The following is a 25,812-nucleotide window of genomic DNA, read 5'->3' on the forward strand; positions in this document are numbered from 1 at the left end:
TCCCATTCTTGATTGGTTGTTTGTATCTCTTGTGGAATCTTGTAGAGGAATTCGCTAAATCCTATGACCGAGGGGCATCGTGACAGGGCTGCCCCACTCACGGACCTTTTAGGGGATTACCTTTAGGGGTAAAACAAGAACTTGCAAAAAAATAGGACGGATTGACATGCTTAATTCTATATCTTAATGCTAATTGATTAGGGATGTGTTTCTATGTCGTATGACCGAGGGGTGTCATGACAGGGCTGCCCCGTTAACGGACCTCATAGGGATACATTACTCTTTAATTGCTTAGGGTTTAGATATAAGTCCTTAATCGGTGTTTTCTGCAGAAAACAACCGGTGACTTCTTACGAATACATTGCAATTGAGGGCAAGGTTTGATAGATTACATTACATCAATGATTATCACAAAGAAACCAAGACTCCTAGAATATTTATAAAACTAAATCTTCGCATTTAACCCTTACCTCTGATCTTAGTTGTAAATGATCTTTTAATTGTTTGTTTAGCTAATTCATTTTGAGACATCTTTAGTGCTTATAACCAGTCCCTGTGGATACGATATCTTTTATTATTATTGACGACGTAGCCGTACACTTGTGGTGCGTAAGAAGTTTTTGGCGCCGTTATCGGGGACTGCACTTATAACATTAGAAACTATCAATTGAGTTAGACTAAACTTTTCCTTTCCTTTCTTATATCTAACTAGTAACTACTTTTCCAATTCTGTTTTGTATTCCTCTATTGTATTCTTTCATTACATTCTTTTCTTTGTACCCATTCATTGCATTCATTCATTACATTCTTGCATTCATTTGTTCTTTAATTCTTCTTGTAAACTACATCTTCTCTATTCTTCTATTCTTTTCTTTTCTTACAGCAAAATTCTTTAATCTTGTTCTTGTATGCGAAGATCTAACTTTGCAGGAGAATTACTTCCTCTTTACCTCGAAATAGATAGAATATTTCATAGAAGAAAAATCATGCAAAGACATCAAGAAGAACAAGAATATTCGAATATGGCTAATAGACCACTCAAGGATTATGCAGCACCTTATGCTAGAGGGTTTCACTCAAGTATTATTAGCCCCTTTGTTGAAGCAAATAATTTTGAGATTAAGCCTACAATAATCAATATGGTTCAGCAAAATCAATTCGGTGGAGGACCGCATGATGACCCAAATCAACATTTGGAAGTCTTCTATGAGATTTGCGGTACCATGAAGATGAATGGTGTTCCTTCAAAGGCAGTTAGATTATTATTGTATGGGTTTTCTTTAAGGGATAGAGCTAAACAATGGTTGAATTCCCTACCTCCAAATAGTATTACTATTTGGGAGCAATGCAAGCAACAATTCCTAGATAAATTCTATCCTCCTAGCAAGACGGCTCATATGAGAAATCTTATTGCAAGCTTCAGACAATCCGACTCAGAATCTTTATTTGAAGCATGGGATAAATACAATAATATGCTCAGACAATGCTCACATCATGGATTAGAAAAATGGTTGGTGTTACACACTTTTTATAATAGTATTAACTATCATACTAAAGTGTCCCTAGATTCAGCTGCTGGAGGGGCACTCATGAATAAAAATTTAGATGAAGCTGAAGAAATTATTGAGAATGTAGCACAAAATCATCATCAATGGGCAACAGAAAGAAGTGGAGGTTATTCTTATTCAAACTCAACTAAAGCATCAAGGAAATTTGATGTAGATGCAGTCACTCTAATGACTGCAAAGTTGGATGCTCTCACAAAGAAGCTGGAAAGTATGGTGACTAGCACTTATACAGTCAATGCCATAGTATATTGTTGTGACACGTGTGGTAGTTCTGATCATTCACATTACTCATGTCCTTTGGGAGCTATATCTGTACAGATAAATCAATTAGAGCAATGTGACGCTATCATGAGTTTTAATCAAAGACAGAACAATCCATATTCCAACACATATAATCCTAGATGGAAGAATCATCCAAATTTTTCTACAGAAATAATCAAGAATAGGGACCATCCATGGGAGGCAAACAAAGTTTCCAATCCGAGCAACAAAATTTTCAGCAACAACAACAATTTTCTCAAGGCTATCAGTTTTTTAAAATTGAAAAGATGCTTGAGGAAATTATCTCCAATCAAAATGAAATGAATCAAGACATTTTAAAGTTGACTCAGAGAATGGATAATTATGAAAAGCATCAAAAGATCCAAGATGGCCAAATTGCCCAGCTGGCCTCATCATCTTCAAGAGCACCAGGACAATTTCCTGGAAAACCTTATGTAAATCCAATAGAACATTGCAATCGTATCAAACTTATGATCGGACGGACCTTGGGAGATCCTCAAGTGACTGCTCCAAAAGGGATTAAAGCTGAAGAAGAGCTCTCTCCTCCAGCACCTAAACCAAATCAGATTCAAGAAGATGAGGAGAGTACCATTAAGGTTGAAGAGACTCTTCCACTTAATCCACAAAGTCAATTAATCCCTTTTCCTCAAAGATTAGTGATGCTAAAGAAGGACGAAGAGTTTGGTAGATTTTTGGATAAAATTAAAGAAATCTGTGTGGAAGTTCCTTTGATTGATGCAATTCAGCAAATGCCAAAATTTGTCAAATTCCTGAAGGACATCATGTCAAACAAAAGAAGAAGGGGAGACATTGAGACCATTGCACTTACTGAGGAATGCAGCGCTTTGTTTGAAAAGAACATTTCCCCGAAACTTAAAGATCCAGGATGCTTTTACATTCCTTCCAATATAGGATATGAATTCATAGAAAAAGCTTTTTGTGATTTGGGGGAAAGTGTTAGCCTCATTTCGTATTCAATTTGTAGTAAATTAGGTCTCAAAGACATGAAACTTTCTACCATGGCACTACAACTAGCTGATCATTCCTGCAGATATCCTATGGGAATAATTGAAGATATGCCGATAGAAGTTGGTAGGATTACTATTCCAACAGATTTCGTGGTGCTGGACATGATAGAAGACCTGAAGATTCCAATCATATTTGGAAGACCCTTCATTGCCACAGCTGGAGCAATAATTGATGTCAAAAACCATAAGCTTTCTTTGGTAATCGGTAAGGAAAGGTTGGAATATGATTTGTCTAACACTTCTAACCATGTCTCTTCTTAATTATTAAGTGTTCGCAGCGGGGCAGATGTTTATCAACTTGAGGATTGGAATTTCCATCCTCATGGGAGGCCACCGGAAGTGGAACATGATCCGACAAGCGATATTGGGAGGAGGTCTCCCAATAAAAATGAGAAATATGTCTGCCCTCCTAGGGCAAGAAAAAGATAAAAAGATCAAGGAGAACGGTCTAGCAAAAGACCCTAAACAAGAACTTCTTGGGAGGCAACCCAAGGGTTCTTTTAGTTCTTTTCAGTTTTAGTTCTCTCATTTCAATAGTTAATATTTTAAATTTGTTGCTTCTTTTATTTTCAGGTTGAAAATATGTTCCATGAGTTGGCTTGACTTCTTCATGGGCATGGAAGCATTAGAAAAGTCGGGAAGGGACGAGATCAGCAAAATAGGGCTTGGCCGTTTGTTATACACGGCCGTGTATGACCTACAGAGAGGGAGGATGCATGGGTCGTATCTATATGACATGGCCATGTAAGCACACCCGAGAAGAAAATTGGTCCAGCCGTGTGTCAGACACGACCGTGTGAAGAATCTAGAAGAGGGAATATGCTTGGCCATGCCTCACACACGGCCGTGTAAAACCCAGAGGAAAAATCTGCATTGCCCGTGTCTTCTAGCATAGTCGTGCAAGGCTTCCCGAGAAGGGAAAGGAAGTGGTCGTGTCTCACACACGGCCGTGAGAACGAAACTAAGAGGAAAATCTTCGTGGTTGTGCAAATAGGCACGACTGTGTAGGTAAACCCGAAGAGAAGAATGTGCAGGCCGTGTAATCTTACACGGGCATGTGAAGAGCGAAGCACAGCCCAGCCCAAACCTTAAAGAAGCTAGGGCATAGGGTGTGTGGCTCACATAACCGTGTCTGCCGCACACCCCTCTCTTCTTCTCCTTCCTATCTCATTTCCTTTTACCTAGGGTTTCAAGATACTTCTTCTAATTTCTTCCTCTTATTCTTCCTTTAAGGGTTCAGTCTTTCTAACTTCTACCATGTCAAATGCAATCAAGGAGACTTCATTTACAAGAAAAGGGAAGGAAAAGATGGTTGCCACAAAAGAAAGAAACTCTTGTTTCAAAGATATTTCTGATAACTTTGGTATCATCTTTTCATGCAACGAACAACAACTTAGATATTCTTCCTTATGCAAACGTTCTCTCTTGAGCACCAAATTCGTTGATGATACAACTTTGGATATATTAGGATTTAGGGATGATGTAGCTTGGTTATTTAAAAGAATAGGTTGGAAAGGTTTGATGAATATGAAATACCCTGCTTACCCTAGAATTGTTTTTGAATTCTTGAGTTCTTTAATAGTTGACAATGTTCAAGGTGGGGGAAAATTAAAATTTTGCTTATTAAATGAGGATTATGAATGGACATTAAGTGATTTTAATACTTGTTTTGAATTGCCAAGAATGATGTATGTACGATCTTACCCCAATTTGAAAATTCACGTTTTTGACAATAAATTTCTAAATAATCACATTTTAGCCCTCACAATTCTAGAGCTCATCACATTATTAATCTCATTTTTAGATACGTTTATTTAGTCATGAAAAACATTATATTTGGAAGAGAGAATAAAGAGGGGTTAGTAAGACTTGTAGATTTGTATTGTATATGGGCGATGGTTGAAAATGTTGCAATTAATTTTGGATATTTCTTTCTTAAGCATTTGGTAAAATTGGGGAAATCAGATTCTACCACACCAATTATTTTAGGAGGATTGCTAACTCAAATAGCTTTGGTGTTAGGATGTGATTTGAGTGAATTAGAGATAATTGATGATTCTTGTAGATTAGACTTGAATTCATGTTTAGCAATTAAGATGATAAGGCATGAGAAACATGGATATAGTCTTCTTATTAAGAACAATTTTCCTTTAAGATTGCCAAATCATGATCTTACCACCATTCATGTTAAGGAAAATTGGCGTTTAAAATTAGCAAGTCAACAACCCAAATCATTGCCAACTTTAATTTCAAGAAATGTTCCTTCGGTTAGTCATGATGCTCATAATCTCAATTTTCAAGAATTTCATTCCGGCTTAGATAATATTCATAACGATTTGGACTCGACTAGCAAATTTCTTGCAAGTAAAGAATGCATAGAAGAGGAGCAATTTAGAAAGCTGCAAGAATCTTTTAAGAGCGAGAGAAAATTGTGTGAAAAGATTTCTAGAATAATGAATTCTTATAAAGCTCAAATGGAATTTAATGAAGATTTTAGAGGCTTTATGAAATTTTTGCAGGATGATATAGACAAATTGTTTGAATATCATAAGTTTTTTAGAGATGAAGTAAGATGGTTTATTAATTCCTTTCCTTTTCCACTTCATGAATTTCCTGATTTACCACCTCCTCCACCTTATTAATTTCATCGGGACGATGAAAAGTTTAAGTCGGGAGGGTTGAAAACCTGAAAATTTTTACATTTTCTGTTTTGTTTTACAGTTTATTTTGTTTTGATAATCACTTGACTATTTTTCAAAAGTTTTATGGCATCCCCATTGAAGAGAACATCAAATCCTCACTTTTATGCTTTCTTGTTCAAAAGAAAAACTGTTAGCACATTCTTTATCTTGACTCATGATATTGTAAATGATGCTAGTATATTTAATGTACTTCTTTTCTCTATCTTAAGTAGCATGATGTGAGCTAAGTATCATATGGAAATAAGTTTGAGTTTTGGCTTAACCTTAAGGATCTTACCTTCACTTCACTTTACTTGAACTTGAATAGTCGATATATATGAAATAGTCATGATTCATCCTATTTGTTTAGTACTTGATTTCCATGGTGATTTCTCAAACTTCATTTTAGATACTGGATAAGGCTCGAATCTTGAAAAGCTCAGTTGAAAAAATCAAAATATCCCAACTTATATGCCTTTGAGCTTATGTGTTTAAGTGTTGCACAATGCAATCACTTAATGTAAAAAAAAAGGTGCATGAAAAATAAAGTGAAATGAAAAAAAAGAGTATTGAAAAAGGGATATAAAAAACAGTTATCGTGAGTTGAAACTAGCTTGTCACCCCTTTGAGACCAAGTTATGTTACTGGAGAAATGACTCCTATAGTTCTCCTGATATCGAGCACGTCTTTGAGACCTTGGGTTGATTGAGAAATATGAACCAAGTGTTAGAGTGTATACTAAAAGCCTAGCTTTTTGTAAACATTTATATTTGAAATAAAAGAATCACATTGGTCAATATCTATATTTATATGCTAAGTGTAGTTGTTCAATTGATTTATATTGTAGATAACATGGTGTGTGGTGTCACACACAGAAGATCATATTATCAATTCCTTATAAATTATAAATAGTAGCTCACGACTAAGATAGAAAGGAACAAACCATTGGAATAGTCGTAGTGTAATTAGGTATTAGTTTATCTTGACAAATAAATTACACTAGTACACTCTGAGTGTATTGAGTAGGACCATTTGAGGTAGTTTCATTTTATACTGACTAAATAAAAGAACAATACCTCTGTTATTATGGAAGTGTGTGCTCTTAATCCTAATATAATAACAAGCACATATACTTAATATTTATTTCTTTGATTTATCAATGGGTGCGATTTAGTTCGATAAATCAATAAGCCGGATAAGTTGGGAAGTGATATTACTTATAATGTGTGTTGTTGATTATAGAAGAAAACTATGTCCTAGTAATCTAGGTTGATAATGTCCCCAAGAGGAGCTCATAAGGATTGTCATGTTAAACTCTGCAGGTGGACTTAGTCCGACATGACGATAAGGTTGTGTGGTACTACTCTTTGACTAAGATATTAATTAAAATGAGTTGTCAGTAACTCAATTGATTAGTGGACATCCGACATCTTAAACACAGTGTGATTAACACACTCATGATAATAAGGAGCCCATAATGTAATTTGGGATTGGTATGGTAGTGCAATAATAACTCTCTAGTGGAATGAGTTATTATTGATGAACTTAAGTTGTGTGTTCCAGGCGAACACGGGATACTCAAGCTCGTCGAGAGGCCAAAACCAATTTCTCTTCTAGGTCCCTGTCGTAGCCTCAATAAAGCCTTAAATCCACTAATGAAAAGCCCATCTTGGTGTCCAAGAGGGGGCCGACCCATGGTTTGGTGACCAAGCCATGGGGCCGGCCACTTTCTCCTAAAAGGGGCTAGCCCCTTGCTTAGTACTCAAGCAAGAAGGGGGTCGGCCACTATATTCAAAGTTTAGGGGGCGTTTTGAATTTTTAAAATATTCTCTTTGTAGACATCTACAAGTTTTAAAAGATGGATTTTAAATTTACAAAACTTTTCTTATTTGAATTTGGCCACATGGTTTAAAAGAAAGTTTTAAAAGTTTTAAAACTTTCCTTTTTTAACCATCCACATGGTTTTTAAAAAGAGACTTTTAAATTTAAAACTTTCCTATTTTTGTAACCATGTTAAAAAAGAAAATTTTAGAAGAGAAGTTTTAAATTTTAAAACATGGTTTTAATTTTTAGACTTTCCTTTTTTAACATCCACGTTAGGAAATTAAAAGAGAGCTTGTAAAATTTTATAAGAGCTTTCCTTCTTTGCTTATAAAATTTTTTACAAGAGTTTTTTTTTTCTTCTTCTTTTAAGGGACGACCACCCTTGCTTGGTTTCCAAGCAAGGGGACGACCATTAAATCAATTAAGAGGAGAAAAAGGAAAAAAAAAAAAAAAGGGGGGGGGGGGGAAGGAAATCAAGAGGAAGATTTTAATTTTTTGTAAAAAAACTTTCCTTATTTGTCTTGGGCAAGTATTATAAAAGAAGGGGAGGAGATGCCTCATGGAGCAATCTATTCTTTTCTCTCTTCTCTCTAGTCTTCTCCTAAGGGCCAACCCTTGCTTCTCTTCATGCTAGGTCCGACCACCTCTTGTGGTTGCTTTGTATGACCGGATACAAAGAGAAGGAGAAGAAGAGGAGAAGTAGGGATTGTATCAATTCTTATTCTCTTGCTTGTGCTCTCTGTTGTGGCCGGCCCTCTCCCCTTCCCTTTCCCCTTGCTCACTTTTGTTCCTTGGTGGTGGTGGTGGCCGAATATTAGAGAAGGAGGAGGAGCTTTTGGGTGGCGTTCATCTTAGAGGATCGTCGCCCACACGACGTCCAAGAGGAGGCGAGGAATACGACAGAAGATCTCGAGGTTATTAGCATACAAAGAAAAGGTATAAACTAGTAATTGTTTTCTGCATCATGCTAGTTTTTCTTTGTATGGATTCCAAATACAAGAGGCATATGATTCTAGATTTTCGGATTAGATATTCGGAGTTTGTGTTTTTTTTTATTTTTTCGATCTTGTGATTCGATTGTTCTTTTTGGTTAAACCTAATGTTATTTTAAGAAATTAAATATTGAATTTTGTTAAGAGGCTTTGTCGAGGCAGTGGTGGATGCTCCCATACCCAAGAAGGTCATGTGCCTCGCCATGTTTGACCTGGGAGCCGATTTCCGAAATAAATATTTAATTGAATTTGTAACATAGGTAGATTTGGATCAATAGTGTTAAGTTTCGCTTGCGATCCAAGTCAAAACCTCTAAGAATAGATAAGTTAAATTTGGAATCAATAATGTTAAGTTCCGTTTGCGATTCCGAATTCAATTTCTAAAGAACACAATAGGTTGTTAGGAAAGGTTCGACACTTGTACAAAATTTTTGTACAGTGGAACTGGTACGATCTTCCTAGGAACAACCAACACCAAGTGTGTGGCAGGTAAGTGCCTATCACTAGAAATATTAGGAACTCAATTGGATGACGACTTGGCTAGGACATAGATTGAAAACTTGAAGAGTTTGGGGTTACTTTGCACTGTGCACAGGATACTTATGCTTAAGCCATACTTGAGTTGTTTCCATGATCATGCTCATCAATGAAACTTCATGATAGAATTAGGAATGTGCACTAAGGATTATGATGCATTATTGAATACATGAATCTTGATTGCGGCATTTTGCTTGAGGACAAGCAAAAGTCTAAGTCTGGGGATGTGATGTGCGTAGATTTTATACACTTGTTAAGCATGTTTTGACACACATTCTTATGTTTTATACATGCTTTGTCTATGCACTTTCATGCTTCTTACTTTGCTTTTAGCATAAATACTTCTCTTTATTCGGAGATTTGCTCTTGTGCATTTTATGCTTTTAAGAGTCAAATTTAGAGAAGAATTGATGTTCGTGGATGATTGTGCAACCAAACGGAGAAGAACGACCTGAGCAATGACTGCCACACGGCCTTGCAAAGAAGAATGATCCCGGTCGTGTGGTGATGAGGGGCCGTGCCACCCTCCTTCAGCCAATCAATACACGACCGTTTATAATTACACAGCCGTGTAGCCCCTCCAGTGACTAAGACTGCTCAGGCCGTGTGGTTTCACACGGCCGTGCAGTCTTTCTAGAACCAGAAATTGGCATGGTCATGTGTGCCACACGCCCGTGCAACACTTTCAGATAGGAGAAATGGCCAGGCCGTGTGGTTTCACACGGCTGTGCAAGCAAGCAGAGGTAGTACATGGCATGGCCGTGTGACCCTAGCCGAGAGGAGGATTGCCCTAGTGATAACCATGATTTTTCTATATTATTTAGACTCATAATGTATGTTTTTATTGGTCTATTCATAGCTTAAACTTATGTTTACTCTACATTTCATAAATTGCATGTGATCTTGGACCTAATTGAAAATTAGTCTATTTTCATGGTATTTGATGCTAATATTTGTTTATTATTTTGTAGGCATCAAAAGGGTCATGGACCCGATCAGATCAGATCACACTTGGATTCAAATCTAGGGCAAAATAAGACGATCAAGCTTTGGAGCGTTATGGGTCATTCATCTACAATCAAGCAGATCTGAGCCATGCGTGGAGAATCTGGTCCATCCGACCTAATGAGGAGTAGATCTCATCCATTTATGAAGATCCGAATCTTTTGATCCATATCTGAAGACATCACAGCCGTTAGATAAGATCAAATCAATATGGACCGTCCGATCAGATGTGAGGATGATTTAAATGTTGAGAAGCTATAGTGCACAGACGGGCTTGGCATCCTCACTATTTTTCTATTGTTCACTGTGTCTTCTTCTCCGTGACACCGAGTTCCCATTCCCGAATTCCAGATCTGTGAGCAAAGATTCTTCACTGACGACGATTATGAGCTGCCAACGTTCAACTTCCGGTGATCAGAGAGTGGCAAAGGGAGGTTTCTCAGCCGCGACTTAGATTTTATTTCATCGCCGCGTTCCTGATCGAGGAGGTTTCCGATTAGCGATCTTCGCATCCACCAGAGCAACGAGGGAGGTTTCTTGGAGTTTCTGATCTTCATCCGATCTTCATTTCACAGCGAAGCTAAGTAGATCTGATTAACCGACTTAGTTTTGTGAATTCACAGAATTCAGCTCTATTTTCCGGTTGATGAGATTTCCAAGCAGATGTGAGTTTTAGGGGAGGTTTCCAAGAGCTGTGAGCATCCCATGGTAATAGTTGGAAGATTGTACATTGCTCGTTGGGTATTTGAGGGGAGGTTTCTGAGAACATCTCTGTTTCACTGCAGAGAGCGGAGTTTTGTTCCGGGTTTTGGTTTGTGGAATGTTTAGGGTTTAGTTTTCTTTATCTTTGTCTCTAATTTGCTTTTGAATTTGTTCAGATCTTCAGATCTGATTCTTTACATTGCAATTTCACTTTTGTTTGAGTTTTCTTATACAAATCCATTTCTGACATTCTTATTTACAGTTTTGATTTCATTGAATTTCTGCAATCTAATCCTTGTTACAGCTACCTAATTTGTTTGCAATTTTTGTTCTGTTTTGAATTAGAAAGATCTGATTACCACAAGTTTATTTAGTTTTGGTTATGTAGCTAGCTAATCTTTGTTCTCGGAATTTGATTGGTATTGATTGAGATGGAGTTTAAATGTGGAATGCTTACTCAAGCTTTTAATTGTTACCCAAATTGTATGTTGATGAACATGTGTGAGATTGGATAATTTGTTAGTTGAAGAGCTTGAGTCAATGATGATAGTTTGATGTTAATTTGATGAAATGAAGGAGATCATCTTTTGAGAAGAACCATTCTTCTTGTATCTATTCTTGATTTTATTAGTTGAATTCAATTTGAATTGTGAGTTAGAATGAAGTGCCTAGTTGACCTTGTTGATGAAATAATTCAATTCGAATCAATTTTAGAATTTGCTCACACCTATTAGTTACCCTTGGAAAAATATGACTTGGGACTCCTTACTACACGTGCTATTTTAGTTTACGAATGGATTCCAATCTTTATTAATTTGATGTGTCACGTGACATATAAAAAGGCCGACATCAAATTTTGGTGTCGTTGCCGGGGAATAACTAGTAGTGTGTGTTTATTTTTGTATTGTGGATTTGATTGTTTAATTTTGTTAGTATCTTTCTTGATTTGATTGCTATTCTTTTTATATTTTCATGTTGGCTTGTTCTTGAATTGTTAAGTGCTTTAATTTTCATTAATTCATTGTGTTTGAAACTTTATGCTTTTGAGTCTTCTAATTTTGAGTTCTAGTGTTGTAGTGAAGAACAGGATATTTCTTTAGCATGGATCCATATTTTCAAAATTATGGAGGTGGAATGGAGAATCAGTATTTTCAGCCTGAGTATCAAATTTACCCAAACATGGATCAATAAAATAGGTATGAGTCATTTTCAAATGGTTTGAATGCTAATTGGGTGGATCATTCATGTTTCAGGTATGAAAGTGCTCAAGGATAATTTGTGGAGTCATATCCAACCTACCAGAGTTCATATGGATTTCAAGAGGTTTTAACATCATCTTTTATGCCACAACCTTTTCAACAAAATGAACTTCAGATGGATAAGTCAACATGAAAACTCAGGGAGATTATGCAACAAATGAGCGAACATCAAGAGCAGCAATTCTCAAGGATACATAATATACAGAATCAGTTGGATCAAATTGCATCATATATTCATCAGTTACAAACACAAAATGCCAATGAGGAGTTGGATTATGGAGCTCTTGTCAGGCCTGACACTGCATCTACTTCTTCACTAGATTCTTAAGTACTTTTTATTGTTGTGATGATGTAGTTGAATATAATTTTGATTCTACTAATGATGTTGCTCTAGATGTTGGAAATGATGCAGGATTTAAAGCAGAAGTTGATTTAAGTGTAGGGGAATGCTTACTGGAAGCATTACCTCAAGAATCATCAAGAATTGAAGATGTAAGTGTAGGGACTTGTGCTATGGAGCCAAGCACCCAAGAATCACTACATGAAGTTGAACATTCACCAGAACCAGAGCATGTGCCATTATTTGATGAAAAGGAGGTAACAAACACCACTTTAGGTACCTTTCAAGATGACAAGGTGAGTATTTTTTGTGATTTTTCAGAAAATTTAATTGAGGTACCAATTGTTGATTTTATTAGTTGTGATTCATTTCTTAATATATATTCTACCCACACTAATGTTCTCCTATTTTCTTTTTATTCCATATGTGTATGGGAGGTGTTTTGCTTTAATGATGTTATAGGAGAATACAAGCTCCCAGAGTGGATGCTTGAACTGAACCGCCTCAGACCTCTAGAGAGAATTTTGAATGAAAAAATGAAGAATAAAAAGGATTTGATTGGAACCATAATTACTCCACTTCCGGGGTGGCTCCTTCTTCTTAATCTTCTTCAACCACCGGGAAAAAGGGGAGTTTGTTCCAACTTAATTTTCTTTTGCATTTTAATTCATACTTAATGTTTAGTCTTTTCCTTAATAAATTCTTTGAGTGTAAAGATTGATTTCCTTATAGAATTTAGCTATGTTTACAATTGGTAATTTTCTTATTGTATTTTATTTTGAGTGTGAATAAGAAAATGGCACCCCTAGCAAGTTTTCTATAACATGTTAGAAGTAGAGAATGTGAGCTAGATTTGAGAATCTATTTTTGGAGCTTAATGTCTATAATGGACTTTTAATTTTCTCAAGGTTTCCACTTAATAATGGACACTTGATTGGTAAATTGGATTGATACTTTTTCATGCCTAGTGAGGATGAGCCTTAATTGAGTGATGCTTTTGTGTTATTGCACTCTAGAACTTGCTTTAATTCTTTCAAAACCACAATTCAATGGATTGAATCATGTTTGTGAAGGTTGATCACTTTGCTTAATTTTCTTTTCCACACAAAATTTTGCTATTCTTCTTGATAATCATCATATCAATTTATGTCTTCTCATTTGTAAATATGTTGGATGTGGATACATGGTTTGTTATATGATGGATATTTTGGCAAAGGTGGATGAAGTTTAAGTGTGGGGGAGGATGGAAGGTGTAGCATGTTAAATTTGAAGAGTTGCAATTGAGTTGGACAATGATGTGCAGTGTTGAAAGTTTGAATTTGAAATTTTGGATTTGAAATTCTGTTTGGTTTCTTTGTGAAAATTTTCAGAAGTTGAATAAGTTAAGTGTTTAGTAGTGAAGTGATAATTCATTGATGAATTTGTGTATGATCGTTGGATGGAAATTGAACCTGGAAATTTTGTAGCAGTACAATTTTATTAGTTGATGATTTTCTGTTGAATTCAGCAAAGCTGATCTTTTGTGTTGTTAGTAAAAAATTGAAATAAAAGGAACTTAAATAGGAATTAAATAAAGCCATTTGCTGGAAACTAATCTGTACAGGAAATTGCAGAATTGAGGTGATAGAAACAAAAAGTATGGAACTCTGCTGCTATTCAAGAACTCTGAAGTTTCAAATTCAGTAATCATTCAAATTGTGGGAAGTTGAATTTGAATCTGAGCTAGAAAGTTAGATCAGTCTATGATGGGAATTTCAGATTTAGAAACTATGTAGAATTTCAAAAGCTAAGAGTTGTTCAGTGGAGTTGAAATGTATTCAGTTTCAATTGATTCTTGAGTGTTGAGGAAATGAAAGGGGACAAGAGAGATCAGCCAAGATGAGGATAATAAGGAATAAAAGGAAGGGGCAAACCTGCACACTGCTGTAAGAAGTAGCAGAAACTGATAATTATGTATCAACTTAGTATTGCTAGCCTTTTAATTCGTTAAGGAAGCATTTGAAGGCATTGTGCTGTTGGAAACAAGTTTGATGACACTTTGACTTACCTGTGAAGTATTAAGTTGTTCGGGAATCTGTTTCTGGAATTATGGTAACAAGGCTCGATTAAAAATGCAGTAATGCTTCTACAACTGGAATTCGAGGAGATAGATTTGAAATTGTTGTAACACAGAATGCACAGTGCTAAGTTGTAATGTTAGAGGTAACTAATTAAGAATTGAATCAAGTTAGCATCATTAGCTTTTGGAAATTAGTGAGCTATCTTCTATGTTCACTGATTTTTATTTCTGAATTGTTTAAGGCAGAATTCTATTATGAAATACTCAATCTGCTCTTTAAGGCTTCGTTGATACTAACTTTTGGAAATATATAGCTGAATCAAATACTTTGAATCTAATACTTCATTGCAACAATAAGCTGAAACATGTGAATTTCAGATATTCTGAAATCTGACCAAGCTACTGGGAGCTTCTGAAATTAGTTTGAAATCAGATTTTGCTGGTACAGCTGTGGATTTGTGATGCAAGATTCAGATCTATAGAAAGTTTTAGCTTTCCATTTCTTCAAAAAATGTTGTGTACAGAATTTTGAAAGCATCACAAGGCTTGATTTGAAACTTGAAACTGTTTTAGGAAGGTGAATGCAGCTACTGAAATATGATCAAAATGGATTCAAATTCGAAATTCATTTGTAGAGCACCATTCCTCTCATGGAGCATCTTCAATTGGAATAGGAATTATGATGAAATGAGGACAATAGCAACTACTTGATTCAAAATTCAAAACAGTGAAGTAAATTTGAGAGGAATGAATCTAAAAATTATGAGTTGGGTTTCGAATTTCTTTTGTAGCGCATCATTTTATCAATGGAGCATTTCAGGATGGTGTAATAACTCTAAATATTACATTCCAATAATCCTTTTTGAACAATTTCATAAATGAATTGTTGAATCTAGGCAGTGTAGAGAAAGGGAATGTAATGCAGAAATTTGCAGATTTCTGTGCAGATTTTGTATAAATTCTGGAAAATGAGTTATAGCAAGCTTGAGTTACTTAAATCCAGAAATCTTGGGAGAATGATTTGATAGGGATCTTAAGAGGTCAGATGTAAATAAATTGAAATTTTTGGAGGCTAGATGATGTTAAGTTGATACAATATTCTAAGACTGTGTAGTAAATGTAGGATTGAAAAGAATTTAGATATCTCCACAATAGCATGATATTGTCCACTTTAGGCCTAGACCCTCATGGCTTTGCTCTTGGGCTCTCCCCAAAAGGCCTCATACCAATGGAGATATCTTTTCTCTTTATAAACCTATGATCTTTCCCATGTGTTTCCAATATGGGACTATGTTTGCAACCTTGCAACCCCAACAATCCCCCCCTCAAACAAAGGACCATAAGCTTCCCACGTTCGATCCTCGACCCACCAGGTCTTCCTGCCCCTTGGTCCACCCGACCTACTAGGACTTCCTGCCTGGTGTCTGGTCCTCTTGATCCGAACATAGGAGCCCCCACTTTCTTTGTTCGAGGTCAATATTGTACTCACATGGCTCAATCAGACCATAACTCTTGTGCACAGTCAGCGGTTAAACCTTCTGGCAGTCCGGGCTCTGATACCAATTGTAGGATCGAAAAGAATTTAGATATCTCCACAATAGTATGATATTGTCCACTTTGGGCCTAGACCCTCATGGCTTTGCTCTTGGGCTCTCCCCAAAAGGCCTCATACCAATGGAGATATCTTTTCTCTTTATAAACCTATGATCTTTCCCATGTGTTTCCAATATGGGACTATGTTTGCAACCTTGCAACCCCAACAGTAAAGTCAGGAAACCTATTTTTGCTGTGTTAATTGAGTTGTAAAGCTATTTGTTTACTATAATTCTCGATGCTAGCTGCTTGTATGGTGTTGCCAAAAGAAGATCTTACATCTCCATAGTTTAGCTGAACATTTAGACTAAGAATTTGATACAAAACTGGAGCTTAAATTTAGTGGACAGGAACTGAAATGTAGTCACTTATCAGTAGCTGTAATAATTTTATAACTTATGTTCTGATAAAAAAGTTCTCTCTCCATGACCTCCCCAAATTCTATATCAGAATTTCAGAGCTAAGAATTACTGATTAAGAGAATTTGTCATGCTCATAGTTTAGCTGAGTTTTAGAGTGGAAGTTTGATACAGAACAGTGACAACAGCTGGAAACTGGAAGTTGAAACAAAACTGAATATGTCCATTCTGCAGTTGAGTTTAAATTTACAGTAAAGCTGAATTTGTAGTCATTGAAGGTGCAATTCGAGGTGAATTGGGTTAGTTCTTGTTGAGGATTAAATGTAAAAGGGGGTTAAGTTTCCTTGATATTTTTGATTAGCAATTAGTGGAACTCAAAGTCTTTTAACTCAATACCAAATGAATCATTTTTTTAAGCTCAACTTTCTAGAAAATTTTGCAGGAATCACCTTGTATCAGAATCTAGATACTAAGTTCAGGTTTCAATTGAAGTTGTAGAAAATTGAAGAAATTCTTGAGTTAGTTGAGCATTTTGTTGAGTTTCATTGCTCGAGACGAGCAAGGATCTAAGTGTGGGGGAGGTAAGGTATGATCTAAGTTGTCTCATTGGTTGAATGCACAATTAGAGAACATGAAGGTTTTAATTGGTATTTACCAGATGATGAAAATGAAGTGCTGGAATTAGAATTGCAGAGCTAAAATTCAGGGTTATTTTGCAATTGATCAGTGATGTATTACAAGGAAAAGCTGTAGAGTTCAAGGATTAGTAGGATCATTAGTTAGAACTTGAAAGAAGCAATTAAAAGGAAGTGTTTAGTAGTTTTGTAGCTAAACAAGAAGGAGACAAATGCAATGAAGGTTAAGTGCTATTAGTGCAGTTTTTGTGCCGGAATTTTGAAAGGCTAAGAATTAAAGCTAAGTAAATGAATATTGCTGGAATTGGGAATGAATGAAATGGTTCTCAAGGGTTAATTTTTAGAGATGCATTCATTGAAATTAACGGAAGGAGAAACTGAAATTGTTGAACAGTGCTGAAGCAATTTGAAGAATGTTAAGGAAGAAGTTAAAAGAGGGAAGTATGGTCATGGTCAAGTATTCATTTATATAGCACTCTTTTGTATCCATGTCTTCCACTAGAACTAAAATTCATACTTTCTTTCTTATTTTTTTTCTTGTTGCTAATTTTTTCTTTTCTTATCTTTTCTTGCAACTAATGCTTTGATGTGCACTTAATTCATATCTCTTATTTCTTCATGATTAACCTTTATATTGTGATTGATATCCATGATCATGGTAGAGAGTAGAAAATAAGCAAGCATATGGTATTGCAAGAAGCACAAGTAGCATGAGTGCCCTCCATTTTTGTGATTACATGTGAAATAGAATGAGGGCCACAAAAATTCTATCTTGTGAGGTTTTTAGTGTGAAATCAATTTCAATTTATTCATGATTGATGGAAATTATTATGTTGTTAACCAAGAGTAAAGTTTGAAGTCCATGAATGCTTGAGATTTTGGAATGTGATAATCTTAGATGGTTTACTTTCTTTATTTTCTAACTATGTTGAGGAATTTGTTTAGGGGGTGCCATTTAAGTAGGATTTTTAGTTTTCTTGACTTGAACGGGACGTCCAAGATTAAGTATGGGGGATTTGATAACCATGATTTTCCTATATTATTTAGACTCATAATGCATGTTTTTATTGGTCTATTCATAGCTTAAACTCATGTTTACTCTACATTTTATAAATTGCATGTGATCTTGGACCTAATTGTAAATTAACCTATTTTTATGGTATTTTATGCTAATATTTGTTTATTATTTTGTAGGCATCAAAAGGGTCATGGACCCGATCAGATCAGACCACACTTGGGTTCAAATCTAGAGCTAAACAAGATGATCAAGCTTCGGAGCATTATGGGTCGTTCATCTACAATCAAGCATATCTGAGCCATCCGTGGAGAATCTGGTCCATCCGACCTAATGAGGGGCAGATCTCATCCGTTTATGAAGATCTGAAACTTTTGATCCAGATCTGAAGACATCACAGCCGTTAGATGAGATCAAATTAATATGGACTGTCCGATCAGATGTGAGGATGATTTAAATGTTGAGAAGCTACAGTGCATTGACGGGCTCAGCATCCTCGCGATTTTGCTACTCTTCACTGTGTCTTCTTCTCCATGACGCCGAGTTCTCATTCCCGAATTCCAAATCTGTGAGCAAAGATTCTTCACCGACGACGATTACGAGCTACCAGCGTTCAACTTCCGGTGATCAGAGAGTGGCAGAGGGAGGTTTCTCAACCGCGACATGGATTTTGTTTCATCGCTGCGTTCCTGATCGGGGAGGTTTCTAATCAGTGATCTTCGCATCCACCAGAGTTTCGAGGAAGGTTTCTTGGAGTTTCTGATCTTCATCCGATCTTCATTTCACAGTGAAGCTAAGTAGATCTGATCAACCAACTTAGTTTTGTGAATTCATAGAATTTAGCTCTGTTTTCCGGTTGATGAGATTTCCAGGCAGATGTGAGTTTTAGGGGAGGTTTCCAAGAGCTGTGAGCATCCCATGGTAATAGTTGGAAGATTGTACATTGCTCGTTGGGTGTTTGAGGAGAGGTTTCCAAGAACATCTCTGTTTCACAACAGAGAGGAGAGTTTTGTTCCGGGTTTTGGTTTGTGGAATGTTTAGGATTTAGTTTTCTTTATCTTTGTCTCTAATTTGCTTTTGAATCTGCTCAGATCTGATTCTTTACATTGTAATTTCACTTTTGTTTGAGTTTTCTTATGCAAATCCATTTCTGACATTCTTATTTATAGTTTTGATTTCATTGAATTTCTGCAATCTAATCCTTGTTACAGCTACCTAATTAGTTTGCAATTTTTGTTCTGTTTTGAATTAGAAAGATCTGATTACCACAAGTTTATTTAGTTTTGGTTATGTAGCTGGCTAATCTTTGCTCTCGGAATTTGATTGGTATTGATTGAGATGGAGTTTAAATGTGGAATGCTTACTTAAGCTTTTAATTGTTACCCATATTGTATGTTGATGAACATGTGTGAGATTGGATAATTTGTTAGTTGAAGAGCTTGAGTCAATGATGATAGTTTGATGTTAATTTGATGAAATGAAGGCGATCATCTTTTGAGAAGAACCATTCTTCTTGAATCTATTCTTGATTTTATTAGTTGAATTCAATTTGAATTGTGAGTTAGAATGAAGTGCCTAGTTGACCTTGTTGATGAAATAATTCAATTCGAATCAATTTTAGAATTTACTCACACCTATTAGTTACCCTTGGAAAAATACAATTTGGGACTCCTTACTACACGTATTATTTTAGTTTGCGAATGGGTTCCAATCTTTATTAATTTGATGTGCCACGTGACATGTTAAAAGGTCGTGCAACCTTTCGAGAACCAGAAATTAGCATGGTCGTGTGTGTCACATGGCCGTGCAACACTTTCAAATAGGAGAAATGGCCAGGTCGTGTGGTTTCACACGGCTGTGCAAGCAAGCAGAGGCAGTACATGGCATCGCCGTGTGACCATCACATGGCCGTGTGACCCTAGCCGAGAGGAGGATTGCCCTGGCCATGTGGATCTCACACGGTCGTGCCCTGGGTCGTGTGGATCTCACACGGTCGTGCCCTGGACCGTGTGGATCTCACACGGTCGTGCCCTGGGCCGTGTGGATCTCACACGGCCGTGCCCTGGGACGTGTGGCGCCCAAATTTGCCCCCTCTATATATAGAGCTTCTTCCCTTTTGAAAGAGGGAGGCTCTCCCTTTTGGGAGATATGTTCTTGGGGCGGTTTCTAGCCATTCAAGGGGAGATTTCTGTCCAAGATTCAACTCGGAGAGCAAAGGATTGGTTCCGAAGATCACTCACCATAACGAGATAAGCGTTCCTTTCTATTCTCTTGTTCTTGGATTGGAATGTCTTGGATTTTCTTGTCTTCAGTCCTTCCTCTATTCTTTATGGAGTAGATTTCTTATTATAGGAAGGAGGGAGTATTTGTGATGTAATTTAATGTAAGAGTCAATGGATTTATCATCTTCTTGATCCAAGGATATTGCTATGTTTTGTATCAATCTATCTTATATTGAATTGTTGTGTTTTGTACTTAATTCCCTTTCTTGATTGGTTGTTTGTATCTCTTGTGTAATCTTGTAGAGGAATTTGCTAAATCGTATGAACGAGGGGCATCATGACAGGGTTGCCCCGCTCACGGACCTTTTAGGGGATTACCTTCAGGGGTCAAACAAGAACTTGCAAAAAAGTAGGACGGATTGACGTGCTTAATTCTATATCTTAATGCTAATTGATTAGGGATGTGTTTCTATGTCGTATGACCGAGGGGTTTAGATATAATTCCTTAATCGGTGTTTTCTACAGAAAACAACTAGTGACTTCTTACAAATACATTGCAATTGAGGGAAAGGTTTGATAGATTACATTACATTAATGATTATCACAAAGAAACCAAGACTCCTAGAATCTTTATAAAACTAAATCTCCGCATTTAACCCTAACCTCTGATCTTAGTTGTAAATGATCTTTTAATTATTTGTTTAGCTAATTCGCTCTGAGACATCTTTAGTGCTTATAACCAGTTCCTGTGGATATGATATCTTTTATTATTACTGACAATGTAACCGTTCACTTATGGTGCGTAATAAGGTACTACGGAAGAGTACATTGGTGGATAAGAAGGACGCCCATGGCGGTCCGAGGGACGAGAAGCCGGGAGAGGAAGTCTACTCTAAGAGAAGTTCAGAAAATGGGTTCGGGTGAGCCATATTCAAGTTGGCAGAAATCACCCAAGCAAGTGGAGCAGTGGAAGAGCCAAGGAGATATAATGGAGCTCAGTAGCTGCTAAAACCTTCTATTGAAAGGCGCTTTCAAGCACTTGAAGGTGCCTTTAAGCTTTTGTGGAAGGCGCCTTCAAGCGACTGAAGGCTTCTTTAATCCTTCATGGAAGGCACCTTCAACCAGGCAGATTTTGCCATTGATAATGGATAAACTTTTATCCACTAGTGCCTTGCTAGAGGAGCTTTCCACGTTATTGAAGGCGTCTTCCAGTTACGGATAAATTTTTTCAGGGGCTATAAAAAGACCCCTGGACCTAGAAAATAGACATCAACTCCTGCATTCTTTTCCTAGCACGTTTCTGAGCATTCAACAACTACAATAGGCTTCCCCACCTACATGAAAGAGATCTTTTCAATGCTTTCTTCTGTCTTGGATTAACAACCACCTAGGTTATAATCAAGTAACTCCTTTGTGTCTTTTAATTATTAGTTGCTTAATTTTCTATTTATAAGTGTGATACTAATTTGAGTTGAAAGATCGAGAAGAGTTTTTCTTTTTCTTGTTCACAAACAATTCACCTTCGATTGTCGGCCCCATTGTGACAACAAGTGGTATTAGAGCCAAGCTTGCTTCAGAAGGACTAACCACCGAATGAAGCACATGAGATGGCCCGACCAAGCATCTATTAGTACCCCAAGGTAGTTTTGATATGATCAAACAAGTTAAGATAGGTCTTGTTTTGTTTAAACCTATGTCTAAGTGTGCAGAAACTTAGGAGCACAGGAAGTCGAGCAAAATACTAAGCTAGCGAGAAGGATGGCACGGGAGAGAGCCGACGGGCTCGGTGCGTCTGAGGGATGAGGGGCTGTGGAAGAGTATGTAGGCGAACGAAAAGGAGGTGCATGACATTTCCGAGGGACGAGAAGTTGGAGCGGAAGCTTTCTCGAGAAGGTCGGAAGTTGGGTTCGGGTAAGCCTTATTCCGGATGGCCGAAGTTACCCAAGTGATCAGAGCCGGAGCGGAAGACCCGGACTAAAGCAAGTGGAGCCGAAGCTGGAGGCTTAGAGATAAAGCCAACAAAAGGTTGACTTTCATCTTCGAGGCGCCCGGAACAATTCCGAGCGCTCAGAGTAGTCCGGGGCTCCCAGAACCCTTCTGGTCGTCTGGAACCCAAAACTTAGCCAAATTTGATGTGGCACGTACTGTTGCATCAGGGATAAAATATTATCCTATTCCAAGCACTTGGAACCCTTCCAGGCACACCAAGCAAGGCTATATAAGCAGCCCTGCTCCCAGAAGCTAAAGACAACAAGAATTATTCAAGTAACACTTGTACACGCTTCGTTGTCTGTTTTAGCTTCATTTTTCTGTGCTTCATTACTGTAAAGAGGCTTCTCCACCTGAAGGATAAATTAGCGCAACTTTATTCCTTGGATCAACAATATCCCCGATTGTAACCAAATAAAATTCCCTATGTCTCTGTCTTTTCAGTTTATTTCTTATTTTTTCTATGCAAGTGTTTTATTTTAAGTTATAAGTCCAAGGAAGGTTTGTTTTGCTTGATTTGTGTAGGAGCTATTCACCCCCCTCTAGCTGGCCACCAAGGGTCCTAACAAGTGGTATAAGAGTCAGGGCACTTCAGGAGGACTAACCGCCAATCGAAGCACCGAATCGATGGTCGGACCGAGCATATACCCACCGAAGTTCGAGGGGGAGTTCATGAGCTAGAAAAAGAGAATGCAAGTATTCTTTAAATCTGATTTTGAATTACTTTTAATAATGAAATTTGGTTTTGTAGCACCCGAAGGTAAGGAAGAATACCAATGGACAAAGAAAGAGCAGGCCGACTACATGGCAAACGGCAAAGCAGAGTTCCATCTGCTGAGTGTCTACCACCACAAGAAGTCAACCGAATCAACGCTTACAACTCAGCAAAGGAGCCTTGGGAGATGTTCCTTGAGCTACATGAAGGGGCGTCCGAAGCCAAACTCATGAGACAAGATCTGCTAAGGAACTAGCTGAGTAACATAAAATTAGAAGCAGAAGAAACCATTGTACATCTTCACTTGAGAATGAAGGAATTAATCACCGGACTCACGAATCTTAGAGAAAAGGTAAGTAACTGAGATTCACTAAGGTACGCGCTTAATGCATTTCCTAGAACTACCGAGTGGGCATCATTAGTAGATTCTTACTATATATCTAAAGATTTAGTATCTGTCACCTTAGAAGAAATGTTTTCAACATTTGAAGTCCATGAAATGAGATGTATAGATTCAAAGAATGAGCCAAAGTACAATATTGCCCTCAAGACGAAGATGGATGGACTACATTCAGAATCCTCTCTCGACGATGAAGAAACGACGATGATGGTAAATCAATTTAAAAAGTTATTCAAATCTAGAAAATCCAACCATCTGCAAGGTAGAAAGAGAAGAAAAATCAAATGCTACCACTAGGCATGTTAAAGACAACTGCCCTAAATTGAAGAACAAGGACAAGGACAAAGACAATAATAAGAAGCCCGTCCAAACGAACAAGCACAAAAACCTGAAGGTGATATGGGATGAAACATCATTCGAATCTGAGATTGAGGTATTCTCTGGACTTGCGTTAATAGCAAGCCATCAAGAAAACGAACACGAAGCAAGCACATCCGAAATGAGCATCGAGAGTATCGATGAAGGGGGAGCTACATCGGAAGAGAGCAGCAATTCAGGGGAAGCTACGGATGACAAGATCGACAAGGTAAGTCATGTACGATCTCTTCCTCCCGATAAATTATTCAAATTTGTTAAACTATTATCAAAAAACTATTACACATTAGAGAAAGAAAATAAGGAATTAATTTTAGATAAATCCTACTTATTAGATGATTTTGAGGAATTAATATTAGGAAATGATAAATTGAAAATACAAGTAGAAAACTTGAAAAATCATACATGTTTAACTGTTCAAACTCAAAATTTTAAAAGACAAAGCTGGTATCTTAGATTTCACAGGGGTCAAATTAGAAAAATTTTCAAAAGTTATGTGCCCCCAAAATTTCTGATTATTCCTGTAGGAAGAAACCTATATTGGGTTCCAAAAACTTATATAAATTAAAGTTTAATTGGACTTAGGACTTTCAGAGAGTATATTAAATGTTTGATTTCCTTAAGAGGCTTTGTCTAGAAAGTGGTTGTTGCTCCAATAACCAAAAAGGCCTAGTATCTCACCACAGCATAGAAGCTAATTAATGAAATAAAATATTTAATTGACTAACTGACAAAATATTTAAATATGAAAAAATAATGCTTTAAATAATTGTCAAAGTTACTCAAACTTTTTTTTCATTTTTTTTCAAAACTTAATGTTTTTAAAATTATCTATCTTACAAAGATTTTTTTAAAATAAAAAACTTTGCTTTACAAAAAAAAATTTCAAACATCTCAAAGTTTTTTTTAAACTTTATCATTTTTTTTTACTAAAAACTTAAAGTTTCTAAAATTACTGTAATTTTTTTAAGTGATATTAAAATTATTTTCAAAAACATGATAAGTTTTTAAAAGTGTTGGAAAATCAGAGGTTTTTAAAAAAAAAAACTTTCTAAAAAGTTACCATTAGATTTTTTGGTACCCCATTTTTTATGTGATCAAAGGGGGAGAAGGGAAGATTAAGTCTAGGGGGAGATGGCTTAAACTTTTTCAATTTTTACATTTTATTGAAAATTTTATTTCTTTTACTTTATATTGATTTATCCTAATTTAACTTGGGTTGCTCACATCAAAAAGGGAGAGATTGTTGGTACCCCAATGTAGTTTTGATGTGATCAAATAAGTTAAGTTAGGTCCTGTTGTGTTTAACCCTGTGTCTAAGTGTGCAGGAACTTAGGAGCACAGAAAGTCAAGTAAAAGACGCGGCTAGTGAGAAGGATGGCATGGGAGAGAGCTGACAGTCTCGGTGCATCTAAGGGACGAGGGGCTGCAGAAGAGTACATGGGTGGATGAGAAGGAGGCGCGTGGCGTTTCTGAGGGACGAGAAGCCGGAGCGGAAGCTTTATCGAGAAGGCCGAAAATTGGGTTCGGGTGAGCCCTATTCCAGATGACCGAAATCACCCAAGCGAGCAGAGCCGGAGTGGAAGACCCGGACCAAAGCAAGTGGAGCCGAAGCTGGAGGCCCGAAGAGAAAGTCAACAAAAGATTGACTTTCACCTTCGGGGCGCCCGGAACCATTCCGTGCACTCGGAGTAGTCTGGGGCGCCCGAAACCCTTCCGGGTGCCTATAACCCAAAACTTAGCCAAATTTAATGTGACACATATCGTTACGTCAGGAATAAAAAATTATCCCATTCTAGGTGTCTGGAACCCTTCCAGGCATCCCGAGCAAGGCTATATAAGTAGCTCTGCTCCCAGAAGTTAAAGACAACAATAATTATTCAAGCAACATTTGTACACGCTTCTTTCTATGTTTTAGCTTCATTTTTCTGTGCTTCATTGCTATAAAGAGGCTTCTCCGCCTGAAGAAGAAATTAGTGCAATTGTATTCCTTGAATTAACAACCTCCCCGGTTGTAACCAAGTAAAATTCTCTGTATCTCTGTCTTTTCAGTTTATTTCTTATTTTATCTATACAAGTGTTTTATTTTAAGTTATAAATTCGAGGAAGGTTTGTTTTGCTTGATTTGTGTAGGGGCTATTCACCCCCCCCCCCCCTAGCTGGCCGCCAAGGACCCTAACAGCATCTACCCACCAAAGTTCGAGGGAGAATTCGCAAGCTAGAAAAAGAAAA

At 37.0% G+C, this 25,812-nt stretch overlaps 1 non-coding gene across 1 annotated transcript; it reads right to left on the reverse strand.

The window, feature by feature from the left end:
• Window positions 1-1,394: 1,394 nt before the first annotated feature.
• Window positions 1,395-1,501, reverse strand: LOC121988206. The gene has a single exon (XR_006113943.1). It is a non-coding gene; the product is annotated as a small nucleolar RNA R71 (small nucleolar RNA).
• Window positions 1,502-25,812: the final 24,311 nt, after the last annotated feature.

Source organism: Zingiber officinale, chromosome 5B (assembly GCF_018446385.1).
Source record: "Zingiber officinale cultivar Zhangliang chromosome 5B, Zo_v1.1, whole genome shotgun sequence".
Classification (NCBI taxonomy): domain Eukaryota; kingdom Viridiplantae; phylum Streptophyta; class Magnoliopsida; order Zingiberales; family Zingiberaceae; genus Zingiber; species Zingiber officinale.